Source organism: Capricornis sumatraensis, chromosome 1 (genome assembly GCF_032405125.1).
Source record: "Capricornis sumatraensis isolate serow.1 chromosome 1, serow.2, whole genome shotgun sequence".
In the NCBI taxonomy this organism is placed as follows: domain Eukaryota; kingdom Metazoa; phylum Chordata; class Mammalia; order Artiodactyla; family Bovidae; genus Capricornis; species Capricornis sumatraensis.
In genome coordinates this window covers 216,549,246-216,564,757 of record NC_091069.1, presented here as the reverse complement: position 1 = coordinate 216,564,757, position 15,512 = coordinate 216,549,246, and the positions used below count along the sequence as shown (strand labels likewise).

At 45.6% G+C, this 15,512-nt stretch overlaps 1 long non-coding RNA gene across 1 annotated transcript in view; it reads left to right on the top strand.

Annotated features, from left to right (window-relative positions):
* Window positions 1-537: 537 nt before the first annotated feature.
* Window positions 538-15,512, top strand: part of LOC138089037 (uncharacterized) — an 18,210-nt gene continuing 3,235 nt past the window's right edge. Inside the window, exons 1-3 of the long non-coding RNA XR_011145778.1 lie at window positions 538-659; window positions 4,895-5,040; window positions 15,166-15,375. This is a non-coding gene — a long non-coding RNA (uncharacterized lncRNA). The remainder of the gene's footprint in view (window positions 660-4,894; window positions 5,041-15,165; window positions 15,376-15,512) is intronic.

Sequence of the window (15,512 nt, the reverse complement as noted above, 5' to 3'; positions counted from 1 at the left end):
GGTTTAAATTCCACTTCTGCCATATTTTCAGGGAAACGACTCAGATTTTACGGTAGCGATGGAGGTGAGGTGGTTAGAGTCATAATTATGTCCAAGAAGAGGAAAAGGAGCATCCGGGGCCAGCCGCTCAACAACAGGCGGGCCTTCATGCCCCGAGAAGAGGATGCGCCCTGGCTGTCCATGTTCTCCTCCACACATGCTGGTCAGGCTCAGTGTAACCATCTCTGGGAGGGGACCACAATTCATAATGTTTAAGAGAAACCGCATGAAATTAGAGGGAGCATTTGCTTGGAGCCCACTGGAATCCACACTTGACACCTGCTCCCTGTCCTCTGTTTCCTCGTCTTTAACATTTAGAGCTAATAATACGTAATGCTAATGCTCTCAGCACTTTTCACATAAGTTCACTCCTCCCCTGCTCACAGTGGCCTAATTCCTGCTTCCCGGTGGGAGGCCCACAGGTTACATCACTGCCCGGGATCACGACAGAGCTGGACTTTGAGCACAGGTGGCAGCCGCCCTGCTCTCAGCCGGGTCTTATGGGAATGATGCGGCCTTCCACTGAGGTGAGAGGCCGGGACTGAGAGAGATCCTGTGTCCTAAGCTTCTGGAATAAAGCACGAACTTGGTTAATGCTCTTTTCCTTCCTGGCCTTCCAGGTAGGTTTGTGAGGAGGGGGCCACAGCCCACCTCTCTCAGCCAAGGTCTGCTTTGCACAGTGTCTACAGGGATGAGTGAAAGGGAGAATTTTGTGTGGCAATAGGGAGGGGAGAGGAGTGCTAGAAATAGAGCTGTGTCTGCAAGGCAGGGGTCAGAGGGCTGCAAGCATGGCTGGTGCCTTGGTTCTCTGGGGCCCAGCCTGCACACCACAATGCCACTATGTTGGCTGCGGGTTTGAGTCCAAGAGAGAGGCTTCGGCTCCTACGGCCCCTCACATCATGGCTTTAGCCTCAGACCCCACCCCCACCCCCATTAGAAAAGACCCTGATGCTGGGAAACATTGAAGACAGGAGAAGGGGAAGACAGAGGATGAGATGGTTGAATGACTCAATGGATGTGTGTTTGAGTATACTCCGGGAGATAGTGGAGGACAGGGAAGCCTGACGTGTTGCAGTCCACGGGGTCACAAAGAGTCGGACACGACTGAGCAACTGAACAACAACCACCACCCAGCTCCACCCAGTGCCAGGGAGCCTGGAACAACCGGAAAGCCTCGGGGGACAGGGAGGAGGGGAGCTCCCAGCCACCCCGTACCCCTCTAGGGCCGGTGTGAAGAAATAGGGCTGCTCTGTTGCAGGCCTAAGATAGTACAGGCCCACACCCAAGCTGCGGCTGCCCCACCCCGACTCTGGCCTGAGTCAGCCGCCGGCAGATGGAGAATGTTCCTCAGAACCAGAATGAGGTCTGTGTAGGGGCCGCTTTCTGATGGAAGGTCTCCAAGCCCGACTGCCACAGTTCCGCCAGAGCCCAGCTTCTCCATCCCAGGCAGTCCAGGCGATGGTTACTGAGGTGTATTCCTCTGTTTATTGAGATCACACAGGCCAAGGCCAGGTGTTCCCCGGGCCAAAACAAACAGACCTTGACTGGATGGCATGCCAGTGTGTTGGTTTCACCCTGTTCTTTCTGAGTGTCCCTCAGCTCCATTGATACAGCGTGATCAGGACAGTGTTAAGTGAGAGGTGCGCCATGACGACCTGCGCTGACCTTAGCTGGCCTTAGCTGTGTGCTCACGGGCGCTGCCTGCTTGTTCTGGGAAGGGGGATGCTGGGTGGTTTTTTCCCAGAAAGTAGATTCACTGAATCCGGGTGACTTGGATGTTTTGGGAGTGGCTGTTTAAAAAATCCCACCCAGTACTTCAGTTTGCTCTGCTGTTTGTAAGGACAGTCACAAGCCCAGACTTCAGGAGGGAGATTCATCCACTGTCCTTATTTGGTTCCTTCCCATGTGACCAGCTGAACTGGGCTCTTCTTGTTCAAGGTTTGCCAAGGATAGTGGAGATCTTGCTTCAATTGCTGGCATTTCAGAAGGGTTCTTGAAATGACAAAACGGTTCCTTTGCACTCTCTCGACATTTTCATCATTGATGAATATTTATGAAGTGCCCACAATGAGGTTGCTTGCCAGTTCTGAACCCAGATAAGAGGGAAGTTTTTTTTATTCAATTGTGGGGGAGGGGAGTGTTATTTGGTTAACTGTGTTTCTTTTAACTTCTGAAAGCCTTCCTTTTCCTGGAAAAAAAAAAATGTCATTTTGCAAAGGAAAGAGTAAAGCGTTTGCTAATACATAGTATTTCTTCAGTTATCATTTTGATTCCTGGACAGTTGCTTGTTTTCTGAAACCCTCAGATTACCTTATTTCTTTGCACTAAAAATACTTAGTCAGTTGAACATTGGTTGAACTCATGACTGTGGCAACTTGCACATTCAACAGATGGTTTCATTTTTTCCAACCAATTCTCTCTTTTTTTTCCATTCCACCCAAGAACAAATCATGCATTGCTGGAGTGAGTCACCAGGGAACCCATCTCTGACTGGGTTCTTTGCTGTCCGCAGTCCAACACTGCCCCCTCGTGGTAAGGAGAGCACGACGCTCTCTGATTTTACCATCTCTTACCCCGTGAGCGAAGGCAATGGCACCCCACTCCAGTACTCTTGCCTGGAAAATCCCATGGATGGAGGAGCCTGGTAGGCTGAAGTCCATGGGGTCGCTAAGAATCGGCCACGACTGAGCGACTTCCCTTTCACTTTTCACTTTCATGCATTGGAGAAGGAAATGGCAACCCACTCCAGTGTTCTTGCCTGGAGAATCCCGGGGACGGGAAAGCCTGGTGGGCTTCCGTCTTGGGGTCGCACAGAGTTGGACACGACTGAAGCGACTTAGCAGCAGCACCCCCGTAACACCAGGGGCTGCTAGCTGGTTTTAACGAAACTCTTATGAGGCCCAGAGTGGCCCCAAGGTCCTGGGGCACAAAAGGGCTTGTTGTGTGTTCTCCAGGGTGAAAGGCTCTGGGCTGTAGATATGACTTTTACCTCTGTTTGAGACGCAGTGAACCAGACTGTCTTGACCAAGAAAGCCCTTCCCTGGGAGCTGGATGCTTGGAAACGTATGTAAGATGCTCCAGGCCTTTGCAGAAGTTTAGCCGTAGCAGGAGCTCCTTTAGTGCATGGGCTGGGTTTTTTAATTTCTTTTTTTATTGCTTACTTTGGGGGAGGATATTCTCCTTTATTTTTAACTGAAGGATAATTGCTTTACAATATTGTGTTGGTTTCTGCCATACATCAGCATGAATCAGCCATAGGTATACGTGTGTCCCCTTCCTCTTGGACCTCCCCCTCCACCTCCCTTCCTATCCCACCCCTCCAGGTTGTTACAGAACCCCGGTTTGAGTTCCCTGAGTTATGCAGCAAATTCCCATTGGTTATCTAGTTTACATATGGTAATGTATATGTTTCCATGCTACTCTCAATTCACCTCTCTCTCTCTCCCCTGCCCCTGTGTCCGTCTGTTCTCTGTGTCTGCATCTCCATGGCTGCCCTGCAAGTAGGTTCATCAGTACCATCTTTCTAGATTCCATGTATATGTGGTAATATATGATATTTGTTTTTCTGACTTACTTCACACTGAATAATAGGCTCTAGGTTCATCCACCTCATTAGCACTGACTCAAATGTGCTCCTTTTCATGGCTGAGTAATATTCCATTGTATATATGTACCACATTCACCTGTCAATGGACATCTAGGTTGCTTGCATGTCCTAGCTATTGTAAATAGTGCTGCAGTGAACATTGGAGTACATGTGTCTTTTTCAGTTATGGTTTTCTCAGGATGTATGTCCAGTAGAGGGATTGTTGGGTGATATGGTACTATTATTCCTGGTTTTATAAAGACTCTCCATACTATCTTCCATAGTGGCTGTATCAATTTCCAGTTGAAGGGCTGGGTTTTAATCCCCTCTCTGGAGCTTCCCTGGTGGTTCAGCTGGTAAAGAATCCGCCTGCAATGTGGGAGATCTGGGTTGGAAAGATCCCCTGGAGAAGGGAATGGCTACTCACTCCAGTATTCTACCCTGGAGATTTCCAGGGACAGAGGAGCCTGGCAGGCTGCAGTCCATGGGGTCACAGAGTCAGACACGACTGAGTGACTTTCACTTTCTGTTCCCAGAGTCTGGAACATTGTTTGACACTTGGTGAATAGTCCATAAATACTTCTGAACTGATTTCAGTTAGCTTCTGTCATCAACAGTCATGTGCTGACACTGTTTTGGGTCCCTGGTTAAGACAAGGCATCTACAGCGTATATAAAGGACAGTCCCAACTCTGATTGGAGTCGAGTTGGAGAACTAGGCCAGGCACAAGAAATGACACTTGCCAGTGTTTTCATTGGAGAAGGCGATGGCACCCCACTCCAGTACTCTTGCCTGGAAAATCCCATGCACGGAGGAGCCTGGAAGGCTGCAGTCCATGGGGTCGCTGAGGGTAGGACACGACTAAGCGACTTCACTTTCACTTTTCACTTTCATGCATTGGAGAAGGAAATGGCAACCCACTCCAGTGTTCTTGCCTGGAGAATCCCAGGGACGGGGGAGCCTGGTGGGCTGCCGTCTATGGAGCTGCACAGAGTCAGACACGACTGAAGTGACTTAGCAGCAGCAGCAGTGTTTTCATTGCTCAACAAATAACACAGGGAATAAGAGGCACCAGTGTTTGGGGATAAAGGAGAACTCGACCGAGGCCATGGCATCAGGGCCAGCTTTCCTGATGCGTGGGAGGTGGGCTGTGAGTTACAGGAAATAATAGTAGCCAGAACTGTCAGGCACATCCTACCCCATACCAGTGCCTTTTGTGTATATCATTAACGCTTACAACATCCAAGGAATTCTTCTGTCTACCCACAGATGAGGAAACTCACAGCCCAGAGGAGTTAAACAATTCTATCCAAGGCCACTCAGCCCAGAGCAAGACCAACAGGCTTCAAATAGAGAACCCACGCCCTTCCCACCATGCACTGCAAAAAGGAAAAGTGGATCACAGACCTTTTCAGGTACCTTTTTGGGGGGCTTAATCTGAAGCAGCTTCCAAAGCAAGAAGCTACTGCTTCTGGGAAGCAAGGGCCAAGAGGGAGGAAGCTGGCAGCCTCAGGTTCTCTGGGTATGACACTGTCAGGGTGGGAGTGGGGCCACAGGGTCGCTGGGAGCCACCATTTCAGGACTGGCCAGCTTGCAGCCACCAGGCCAGGCTGAGCTGAGGTGTGGGTGTCAGCGTGGCTGTTGGACGCATTCCCAGGACACAGCGGGTGAGCTGCATCCACTGCTGAGAGACTGGACAGTTTCAGACTTCATTGTGTGAGTACTTATAAAGAGGCCAGTGATTCCAGGCTGGATGTGGGAAAGTATGATTAAAATGGGACTCGAGCAAAGCTGTGCAGGTGGATGCTGGTTAAGTATACATACGGACAAACTGTTTCAATTTGAAGCCTAGCTCAACCACTTACTAGCTGGGTGAAACCACCTCCACATGGGTTCTCACCCACCACCACCGTAGGGCTTTTTAAAAGACGTTAAATGAATTAATATACGTGAAACAGAGCAGCACCTGGAGCGTAGTGCTTATGTAAATTGGGATTACTGTCTTTATTCTTCTGCGGGCAGAATTTAGCAAAGGCATAAATGCTCTGAGAGTTGTTGTCAAGGCTTCAAGTCTGATGAAGGGCCCAGAGGAGGCTTAAGCAGACCTTAAGGCTTGCGAGTCAGCTGAGCAGAGTGAGATCTTCTATCGCGTCCAGCCAAACAGTGACTTCTAGTGGCGGCCGTAGTTGTTAACTACCTCATACTGCAAACTAAAGGGCTCCTGTCGGGAAAGAACAGCTTGTCAGAGGAAGGGAATCACGAGGAGGAGAGGTGGTCCTGGCCCGGACAGGTGTTCTGGAAATCACAGCCACGAAGAGCCCTAAGAACTGGCAGTGCCGTTCTTTGGACCTTAAACAGTCACTTTGTTGTTGGTCAGTCGCTCAGGCCTGTCTGACTCTGCAACCCCACGGACTACAGCGCACCAGACTCCTCTTTCACTGACTCCTGAAGTTTGTTCAAACGCATGTCCACTGAGTCGGTGAGGCACTCCAATCATCTCATTCTCTGTCACCCCTTTTCCTCCTGCCTTCAATCTTTCCCAGCATCAGAATTTTTTCCAGTGAGTTAGCTTTTCACATCGGTGTCCCAAGTATTGGAGCTTCAGCTTCAGCCTCAGTCCTTCTAATGAATATTCAGGGTTGATTTTCTTCAGGATTGACTGATTGGACCTCCGTGCTGTCCAAGGGACTCTCAAGAGTCTTGTCCAACACCACAGTTCAAAAGCATCAATTCTTCAGAGTTCAGCCTTCTTTATGGTCTAACTCTCACATCCATACATGACTACTAGAAAAATCATAGCTTTGACCAGACAGACCTTTGTCAGAAAAGCGATGTGTTTGCTTTTTAAGATGCTGTCTAGGTTTGTCATAGCTTTTCTTCCAAGGTGCAGGCATCTTTTAATTTCATGACTGTCCGCAATGACTTTGGAGCTCAAGAAAATAAAGTCTGTCACTGTTTCCATTGTTTCCCCATCTACTTGCCATGAGGTGATGGGACTGTATGCTATGAGCTTAGTTTTTTGAATGTTGAAAATTAAGCCAGCTTTTTCACTCTCTCACCTTCATCAAGTGGCTCTTTAGTTCCTCCTCACTTTCTGCCATAAGGGTGGTGTCATCTGCATATCTGAGGTTATTGATATTTCTCCTGGCAGTCTTGATTCCAGCTTGTGCTTCATCCAGCCTAGCATTTCACATGATGTACTCTGCATATAAGTTGAATAAGCAGGGTGAAAATATACAGCTTTGACGTACTCCTTTCCCAATTTGGAACCAGTTCATTGTTCCACGTCCGGTTCTAACTGTTGCTTCTTGACCTGGATTCAGGTTTCTCAGAAGACAAGTAAGGTGGTCTGGTATTCCCATCTGTAAGAATTTTCCACAGTTTGTTGTGATACACACAAAGGATTTAGCAGTCAGTGAAGCAGAAGTCGATGTTTTAGTGGAATTCCCTTGCTTTTTCTGTGATCCAGTGGATGTTGGCAATTTGATCTCTGGACCCTCTGCCTTTTCTAAAACCAGCTTGAACATCTAAAGTTCTCAGTTCATGTACTACTGAAATCTAATTTGAAGGATTTTGAGCATTACTTTGTTAGCAGGTGAAATGAGTGTAACTGTTTGGTAGTTTGAACATTTTTTGTCATTGCACTTCTTTGGGATTGGAGTGAAAACTGACATTTTCCAGTCCTGGGGCCACTGCTGAGTTTTCCATATTTGCTGGCATATTGAGTGCAGCATTTTCACAGCATCATCTTTTAGGATTTGAAATAGCTCAGCTGGAATTCCAGCACCTCCACTATGTTTGTTCATAGTGATGCTTCCTAAGGTCAGTTTGGCTTCACACTCTATCATGTCTGGCTCTAGGTTGAGTGAGTGTACCATCATGGTTATCGAGTTCATTAAAATCTTTTTTGTACAGCTCTGTGTATTCTTGCCCCCTCTTCTTAATATCTTCTGCTTCTGTTAGGTCCATACCATTTCTGTCCTTTTTTGTATCCTTCTTTGCATGAACTGTTACTTTGGTATCTCTAAATTTTCTTGAAGAGATTTAGTTTTTCCCATTCTATTGTTTTCCTCTATTTCTTTACATTGTTCACTTAGGAAGACTTTTTTTTTTTTTTAATCTCTCCTTGCTATTCTTTGGAAGTCTGCATTCAGATGGGTATATCTTTCTTTTCTCCTTCACCTCTCACTTTTATTTTCTCGGCTATTTGTAAAGCCTCCTCAGACAGCCATTTTGCCTTTTTGAATTTCTTTTTCTTGGGGATGGTTTTGGTCACTGCCTCCTGTAAGTGTTACAAACCTCTGTTGATAGTTCTTCAGGCACTCTATCAGATCTAAACCTTTGAGTCTATTTATCACTTCCACTGTCTAAGCATAAGGATTTGATTTAGGTCACACCTGAATGACCTAGTGGTTTTCCCTATTTTCTTCAATTTTAATCTGATTTTTGCAATAAGGAGTTCATGATCTGAGCCACAGTCAGGTCCTGGTCTTGTTTTTGTTGACTGTATAGAGCTTCTCCATGTTTGCCTGGAAGACTATAATCAGTCTGATTTTGGTGTTGACTATTCGGGGATGTCCATATGTAGAGTCATCTTGTGTTGCTGGAAGCGGGTGTTTGCTATGACCAGTGTGTTCTCTTGGCAAAACTCTGTTAGCCTTTGCCCTGCTTCATTTTGCACTCCAAGGCCAAAATTTGCCTGTTACTCCAGATATCTCTTGACTTCCTACTTTTGCATTCCAGTCCCCTATGATGGAAAGGACATCCATTTTTGGTGTTAGTTCTAGAAGGTGTTGTAGGTCTTCATAGAACCATTCAGCTTCATCATCTTCAGCATTACTGGTTGGGACATAGACTTGGATTACTGTGATGCTGAAAGGTTTGCCTTGGAAATGATCAAAGATCATTCTGTCATTTTTGAGATTCCACCCAAGTACTGCATTTCAGACTCTCTTGTTGACTATGACGGCTACTCCATTTCTTCTAAGGGATTCTTGCCACAGTATTAGATATAATGGTCATCTGAGTTAAATTCACCCTTCTTGTCCATTTTAGTTCGCTGATTCTTAAAATGTCAGTGTTCACTCTTGCCATCTCCTGTTTGATCACTTCCAATTTACCTTGATTCATGGACCTAACGTTCCAGGTTCCTATGCAATATTATTCTGTACAGCATTGGACTTTACTTTCACCACCAGACACATCCACAGGTAGGCATCATTTCAGCTTTGGCTCAGCCGTTTCATTCCTTCTGGAGCTATTTCTCTGCTTTTCTCCAGTAGAATAATGGACAGCTATCAACCTGGGGGCGGGGGGGGATTGATTTTCAGTGTCATATCTTTTTGCCTTTTCATACTGTTTCTGGGATTCTCAAAGCCAACAATACTGAAGTGGTTTGCCATTCCCTTCTCCGGTGGACCATGTCTTGTCAGAACTTTCCATTATTACCCATCTGTCTGGGTGGCCCTACGCGACGTGGCTCATAGTTTGTTACACAAAACTGATCCATGTGATCATTTTAGTCAGTTTTCTGTGACTGGTTTTCATTCTGTCTGCCCTCTGGTAGATGAGGATAAGAGGCTTGTGCAAGCTTCCTGATGGGGAGGGACTGGCTGTGGGGAAAACTAAGTCTTTCTCTGATGGGCAAGGCCATGCTCAGTAAATCTTTAATTTTCTGTGTTCCCTCCCAGTAGTTTAGCCTAAGGCCAAAGTACAGGGGTAATGGTAGGGGTATTGGAGACCTCCTTCCAAAGGATTTATAGCAGCATGCCATGCCTCCCGGGCCTGCTGCTGTCAGCATCCCTGACCCTGCAGCAGGCCACTGTTGACCCACACCTCCATCAGAGACTCCCAAATACTCAGAGGCAGTTTGGCTGGGTCTCTTGTGGGGTCTCTGCTCCCCTCTCCTGGGTCCTGGGGGGCACAAGGTTTTGTTTGTGCCCTCAAGAGCCTCTCTTTCCCCAGTCCTGTGGAAGCTCTGTAATCGAATCCCACCGACCTTCAAAGTCTGATTCCCTGGGGATTCTCAGCCCCTTTGCTGGACCCCCAGGTTGAGAAGTCTGTTATGGGCCCCAGAATTTCTGCAACAGTGCTAGAATTTCTTTGGTGTAATTGTTCTCCAGTTTGTGTATCCCCCGCCTGGCAGCTCTGTGGCAGTGCTAATGGCGACCTCCTCCGAGGGGACTTATGCCAGCCACCCCACCTCCAGGATTGCTGCTGCCCTGTGCCTCCTTCGGAGATGCTCAAACACTCACAGGCAGGTCTGGCTCAGTCTCCTGTGGGGTCACTGCTCCTTCCTCTGGGTCCTGGTGCACACAAAGTTTTGCTTGTACCCTCCAAGCATCTCGGGTGGGCATAGGTTTGATTTTAAACATGACTGCACCCCTCCTGCTGTCTTGCTGCAGCTTCTCCTTTGCCCTTGGATGCAGGGTATCTTTTCTGATGGATTCCAACCTTCTCCTGTCAATGGCTGTTCAGCAACGAGTTGCAATTTCTCAGAAGACTAGGGCACGTCTTTCTACTCCACCTTCTTTACTGCTGTATCATTACATACATATATATACAGTGAAATACTGATAGGTAAGAGGACATGGTGACTGCAACAACTTCGTCTCAGACACACGAGAGAATCCATTACAATCACACGTAGAGGGACAGAGTGATAGAACAAGTGTGGTAAAATGTTACTATTTGCAAACACTGGGGGAAGGATATACTGGAATTCTTTGTAGTATTTTTGCCCACTTTTATATGTAATTTCAAAATGTTTTAAAAAATGTTTTCAATTTCAATGTTATTTTTCTTATGTCCCCATAGTGAGTTGAATAGTGTCCCCCCCAAATTCATATCCACGTAGACCCTTAGAATGTGACCTTATTTGGACATAGTCTTTGTGGATGTAATTAGTTACAACGAGGTCATGCTGGATTAGACTGGGGCCTAAATCCAATGACTTGTGTCCTTATAAGAGAAAAGGGGGACTTCCCTGGCAGTCCAGTGGTTAACACTCTGCACTTCTGCAGGGGGCACAGGTTCAGTCCCTCATTAGGGAACTAAGACCCTGCATGCCTTGTGTTATGGCCAAAAAAAAAAAAAAAAGTTAACTAAAAATAAAACAGCTAAATTAACAAAAGAGGAGGAGGAGGAAGAGAGGACACATACAGAGAAAAAGGCCACATGAAGACGGAGGCAGAGAATGCAGGTAGGATTAGAGTGCCAAGGACTGCTGGGAGAAGCTACAAATAATTGAGAAAGGATTCTTCCTTAGAACCTTCAGAGGGAGCATGGTCCTGCCGATATCTTGATTCCAGACTTCTAACCCCCAGAACTGTGAGGGAAGACATTTAAGTCATCAAGTTGGTGGTAATTTGTTAGTTTACCTTAGGAAAATAATAGTCACCCACATGCTTAAAATGGCTCTCTGGTCTATCTCAGTCTGGCATCCACAAGCCTCTGATGTTATTAATAATGATAATATGATCATTTATTTAACATTTACTACAAGATTATATGCATTATTTCCTTTAATCCTCCTAACACCTGAATAGAGCACGTTCATGACTAATTCTATGGCTGGGAAGTGACTGCTCAGAGTGGTTAAGTAGTGTGCAAAGGTAGACAGCTAGTAAGTAGAGAGGCTGAGCCTTGACCCCAGGCAATCTGACTCCATAAGCCTCACCATTGCTGCTCCAACATTGTTCACTCTTTCCTGCACAAGCCCTTCCTGTCAGAGCAGACAAGCCTCATGTCTGTCCTGGGGTGCACACCCAGCTATCCGAGTCCAGACATCGAGCCTTACCATGAGATTATACCACTTCTTCCTCCTTATCCTTTTAAATCCTTTCCATCCTAGGCCCAGCCACACCCTGTCCTCTGAGATTTCCAAGCCACGAGGCCACAGCAGTCCCTCCTTCTTTAGCTTAGCTCTGTGTACTGCTTGCTTGGCCGGAAAATATATTCAGGATTATTTTGGATGTTATTTACCTTTAAAAAAAAAAATTGTCTCCACCCGGATAGCAAGTACCGTGCAAGTAGGTGTTAATTGTATGTAGGTATCTGCCACATCTCTAGACATCAACTTTCCTTGCCCTTCTTTACTTTTTTATTTATTTATTTTGGTTTGTGTTGATCTTCTTGCTGCACAGACTTTTCTCTAGTTGCAGCGAGCGGGGGCTACTCTCCAGTTGGACTGCACAGGTTTCTCATTGCGGTGGCTTTTCTTGTTGTGGAGCGTGGGCTTTAGGGAGCTCAGGCTCCAGCAGTTGCGATTCCCCAGCTCTAGAGCACAGGCTCAGTAGTTGTGCACGAGCTTAGCTGCCCCGCAGCAGGTGGAATCTTCTTGGACCAGGGATCAAACCTGCATCTCCTGTATTGGCAAGCGGGTTCTTTACCACTGAGCCACCAGGGAAGCCCCTCTCTCCCTGCCCTTCTTTCTGTACTTAGGAACCTCTCAGAAAAGCTTTCATCAGGCATATATGCAATCACAGTAAAAACCTGACATTTGCAATTTGACTGTTTTGAAGCTTGCTGACTCAGTCTCAGTTGTGTATAAGATATAGTCTGCTACATCAAAAAGACCACAACCAACCAATGTTGAAGAGGATGGCGAGAAAAGGGAACCCTTGTTCACTATTGATAGGAATATAAATTGGTACAACCACTGTAGAAAACATTATAGAAGTTCCTCGAAACCTGAAAACAGAACTATCACATGACCTGAAAAAAATGAAGACGCTAATTTAAAAAGATATATGTACCCCAACGTTCACAGCAGCGTTATTTACAATAGCCAAACATGGAAACAACCTACGTGTTCATCAACACCTGAATGGATAAAGATGTGTCGTATATATACATAATAGAATACTACTCAGCCATAAAAAGAATGAAATCTTGCCATTTGCAACAACATGGGTAAACCTGAAGGCATTATGTTTAGTGAAATAAGTCAGAGAAAAACAGATACTGTGTATCATTTATATGTGGAATATAAAAAATAAAACTGGTGAGTATAACAAAAAAGACTCACAGATGGTAGAGAACAAGCTAGTGGTTACCTACGGGAAGAGGGAAGGGGGCAGTGGCAAAACAGGGTCAGGGGATTAAGAAGTACAAACTATTATGTATAAAATAAATAAGCTATAAGGATATATTATACAGCATGAGGAATATAGCCAATACTTTATAACAACTATAACCTTTAAAAATGGAGCATAACCTTTAAAAATGGTGGATTACTCTTGCATACCTGAAACTAATATTGTAAATCAATATACCACGCCCCCGACATGTGTGTATATTTTTAAGATATTGGCAACACAGCTCAAAAAACATATAGTCTGCTAATGGCTTCGAGTATGACTAAACAATGTCAACACTAGTCTAGGTTGCAGTAATTGTCAAATGAATGAAACTTGGTCTGTTTGAAAAAGCCCAAGAAAGAATATATTTTGAGTAGAAAATTAGTTTCCTAATTAAGGGTGGATTATTTTACCTCACGGTGGCCTAGATTTATGACGTGCCTTGTGCTGTGTACAAAGACCTGATGTTTCGCACGTTCTGTGTAAAAACAGAAGAATCCATTTGTGGGATTTTTTTGCAAGTGTTGCAGCAATGCAAGAACTGCTTGAGTGAGGAATTCCAGTTTGCAAAGGTAAACACATTGCACTGCAGTTAACTAGCAGAGATGTTGGGCACAATAAATAATCTGATTTTCAACTGGCCCAGGAGCCTAGGTACACAGTGCCATGTTCACAGATGTGGGGGTTCATATAGGTCTTGGATTATCTTTGAGATGTCAGGTTCAGGCAGGTAACATCTGTGAGCAAAAGGAGCAGGATCCCAGAAAGTCACCCTCATCAACAGTGATGAATGCCAGTTGACACCTGCTTTGCTGTTGCCAAAAGAGGGAGTTGGCAGAAATATACCACACTGGTGTGCACACCCCAACCAGAGGGCTGCTGGGCTCAGGTCATTTGTTGCCTTGAGGGATTGTAGATCTCATAGTTCACCTAAAACATTGTGCAAACCAAATACCTGTGTGAGCTAAGATGTGGCCCAGCGCCCACCAGTTTGCTACCCCTGGGCTGTTGTTTATCTGCCCGCTTTAGTGTGTGAGCTCTAGAGCCCTAGAACCTTGTAAAAGGAATAGATACGTTCATAGAAGGGCAGGTGGAAAAAGAACACATGCTCAAACCTGAAAGATGAGGGCTGAAAAGTGCCACTCAGTGAATTAGTATCTGTAAAATTCATTCCTCATTATTTTTATTGCATATCCTAATACAACTCAGGCATTGCTGTAGGATTAGATAAGAGGCATTACAATAATGAACAAACCACAGTTCTGCTGCTCTCTTGAAGTTTATACTCTTATTAATAATAATGAGAGTCAGTGACAAAATAAGGGAAGTTCAGATAGTGAGTGGCAGGCATGAAAACATTAGGGCTAGCAAAGGTACAGAACGTGATGGGGGGCTGTCAGAGGGGCTTGTTTTTAGATAGGGTGTGAAAGAAGGCCCTTCTGGAGAGATGATTCTGGAGAGGGGACCTGAATGATGATCTGGAAGAAAGGCATCCCAGGCAGGGAGGACAGGAAGTGGGAAGACTTTGGAATAGAGGGGCACACCTGAGGAAGCGGAAACGCTGTTGATGGAAGGAGGAAGCTGGCAAGGGTCAGACCTTACACAGCCCAAGTCAAGGGTGTGTAGAGTGAAATGAGAAACCCTTGGAAACTTTAGGTATTACAGCAACATGTGATTAACTTTTTAAATAGATCATTAAGCTACAGTTTGAAGGGCTATGGCAAAGACCTACAGATACTACAGAGATGATAGCTGATACAGAGGAAAGGAATTTGATGACATAAGCAGGCAGGGGAGGAACTTCCTCTGTTCTTAGAACTGGGTTGGAATTATTCTGAGCAGAGGTGGCAAAAAGCAGAAGGGTCAAGAGGACAGCCGCTGACTTCACGCTTTAATTATGAAAAGCTTGTACTGTTAATCTCAGTGAGGTAGTATTCTGAAACAGCTATGTTTTTTGAATTGTGTTCACAGAAAACGTAGACTTCAAACTTTTCTAAGTAGTTGGGTGCTTTTTAACATGAACTGTTTGGATTGCAGAGGTAAAAACTAGAACCCCATTATGTGTCTAACACATATACTATGCACAATGCTATGAGGGCCAGTTTGCAGACAAGAGTTTAAGTGACTTGCCGGGTCACCTTAGTAGAGGAATGACTTGAATGCAGAAATGACATGAAAGCCCTCGTTCCCTTCGCTCCAGAAATGGGCCAAGTCCCCATGGCTACAGTGGGCTGTGACTTGCAGCTACAGGAGTGACTAATTCTGGGGGATGCAAGGGAATCGAGGCCCACAGTGCAAGCTGCTCCCCTTGCAGTGTCCCCAGTAGGGGACGAGATGGTTTTCCTTGTCCATCTGCCTGACATTCTCTATCTCCGCGCTAACCAGAGTTCCCAATGTGTGCCTTCTTTTAACATGGTTTCTTAAAAATCTAATCTTAACTTTCATGTTTATTGATTACAGTCCATGGTGCCAGGGGGCTCCCCTGATGGCTCAGAGGGTAAAGAATCTACCTGCAATGCAGGAGACCCAGGTTCAATCCCTGAGTTGGGAAGATCCCCTGGAGGACATGGCAACCCACTCCAGTCTTCTCACCTGGAGAATTCCATGGACAGAGGAGCCTGGCGGACCCTACAATCCATGGAGTCTCAAAAGGTTGGACACTTTCACATGGTGAGCTATGAGTTGGCTCTTGGGATGAATGATTATTATTTGTTCCTATGAAATTATCTTGTTTTTGGATATTTTCATGAAAAAAAATACTTCAAACTTTTCAAGGAGGCTTTTGATGCAGATAGCAGGCATTAATA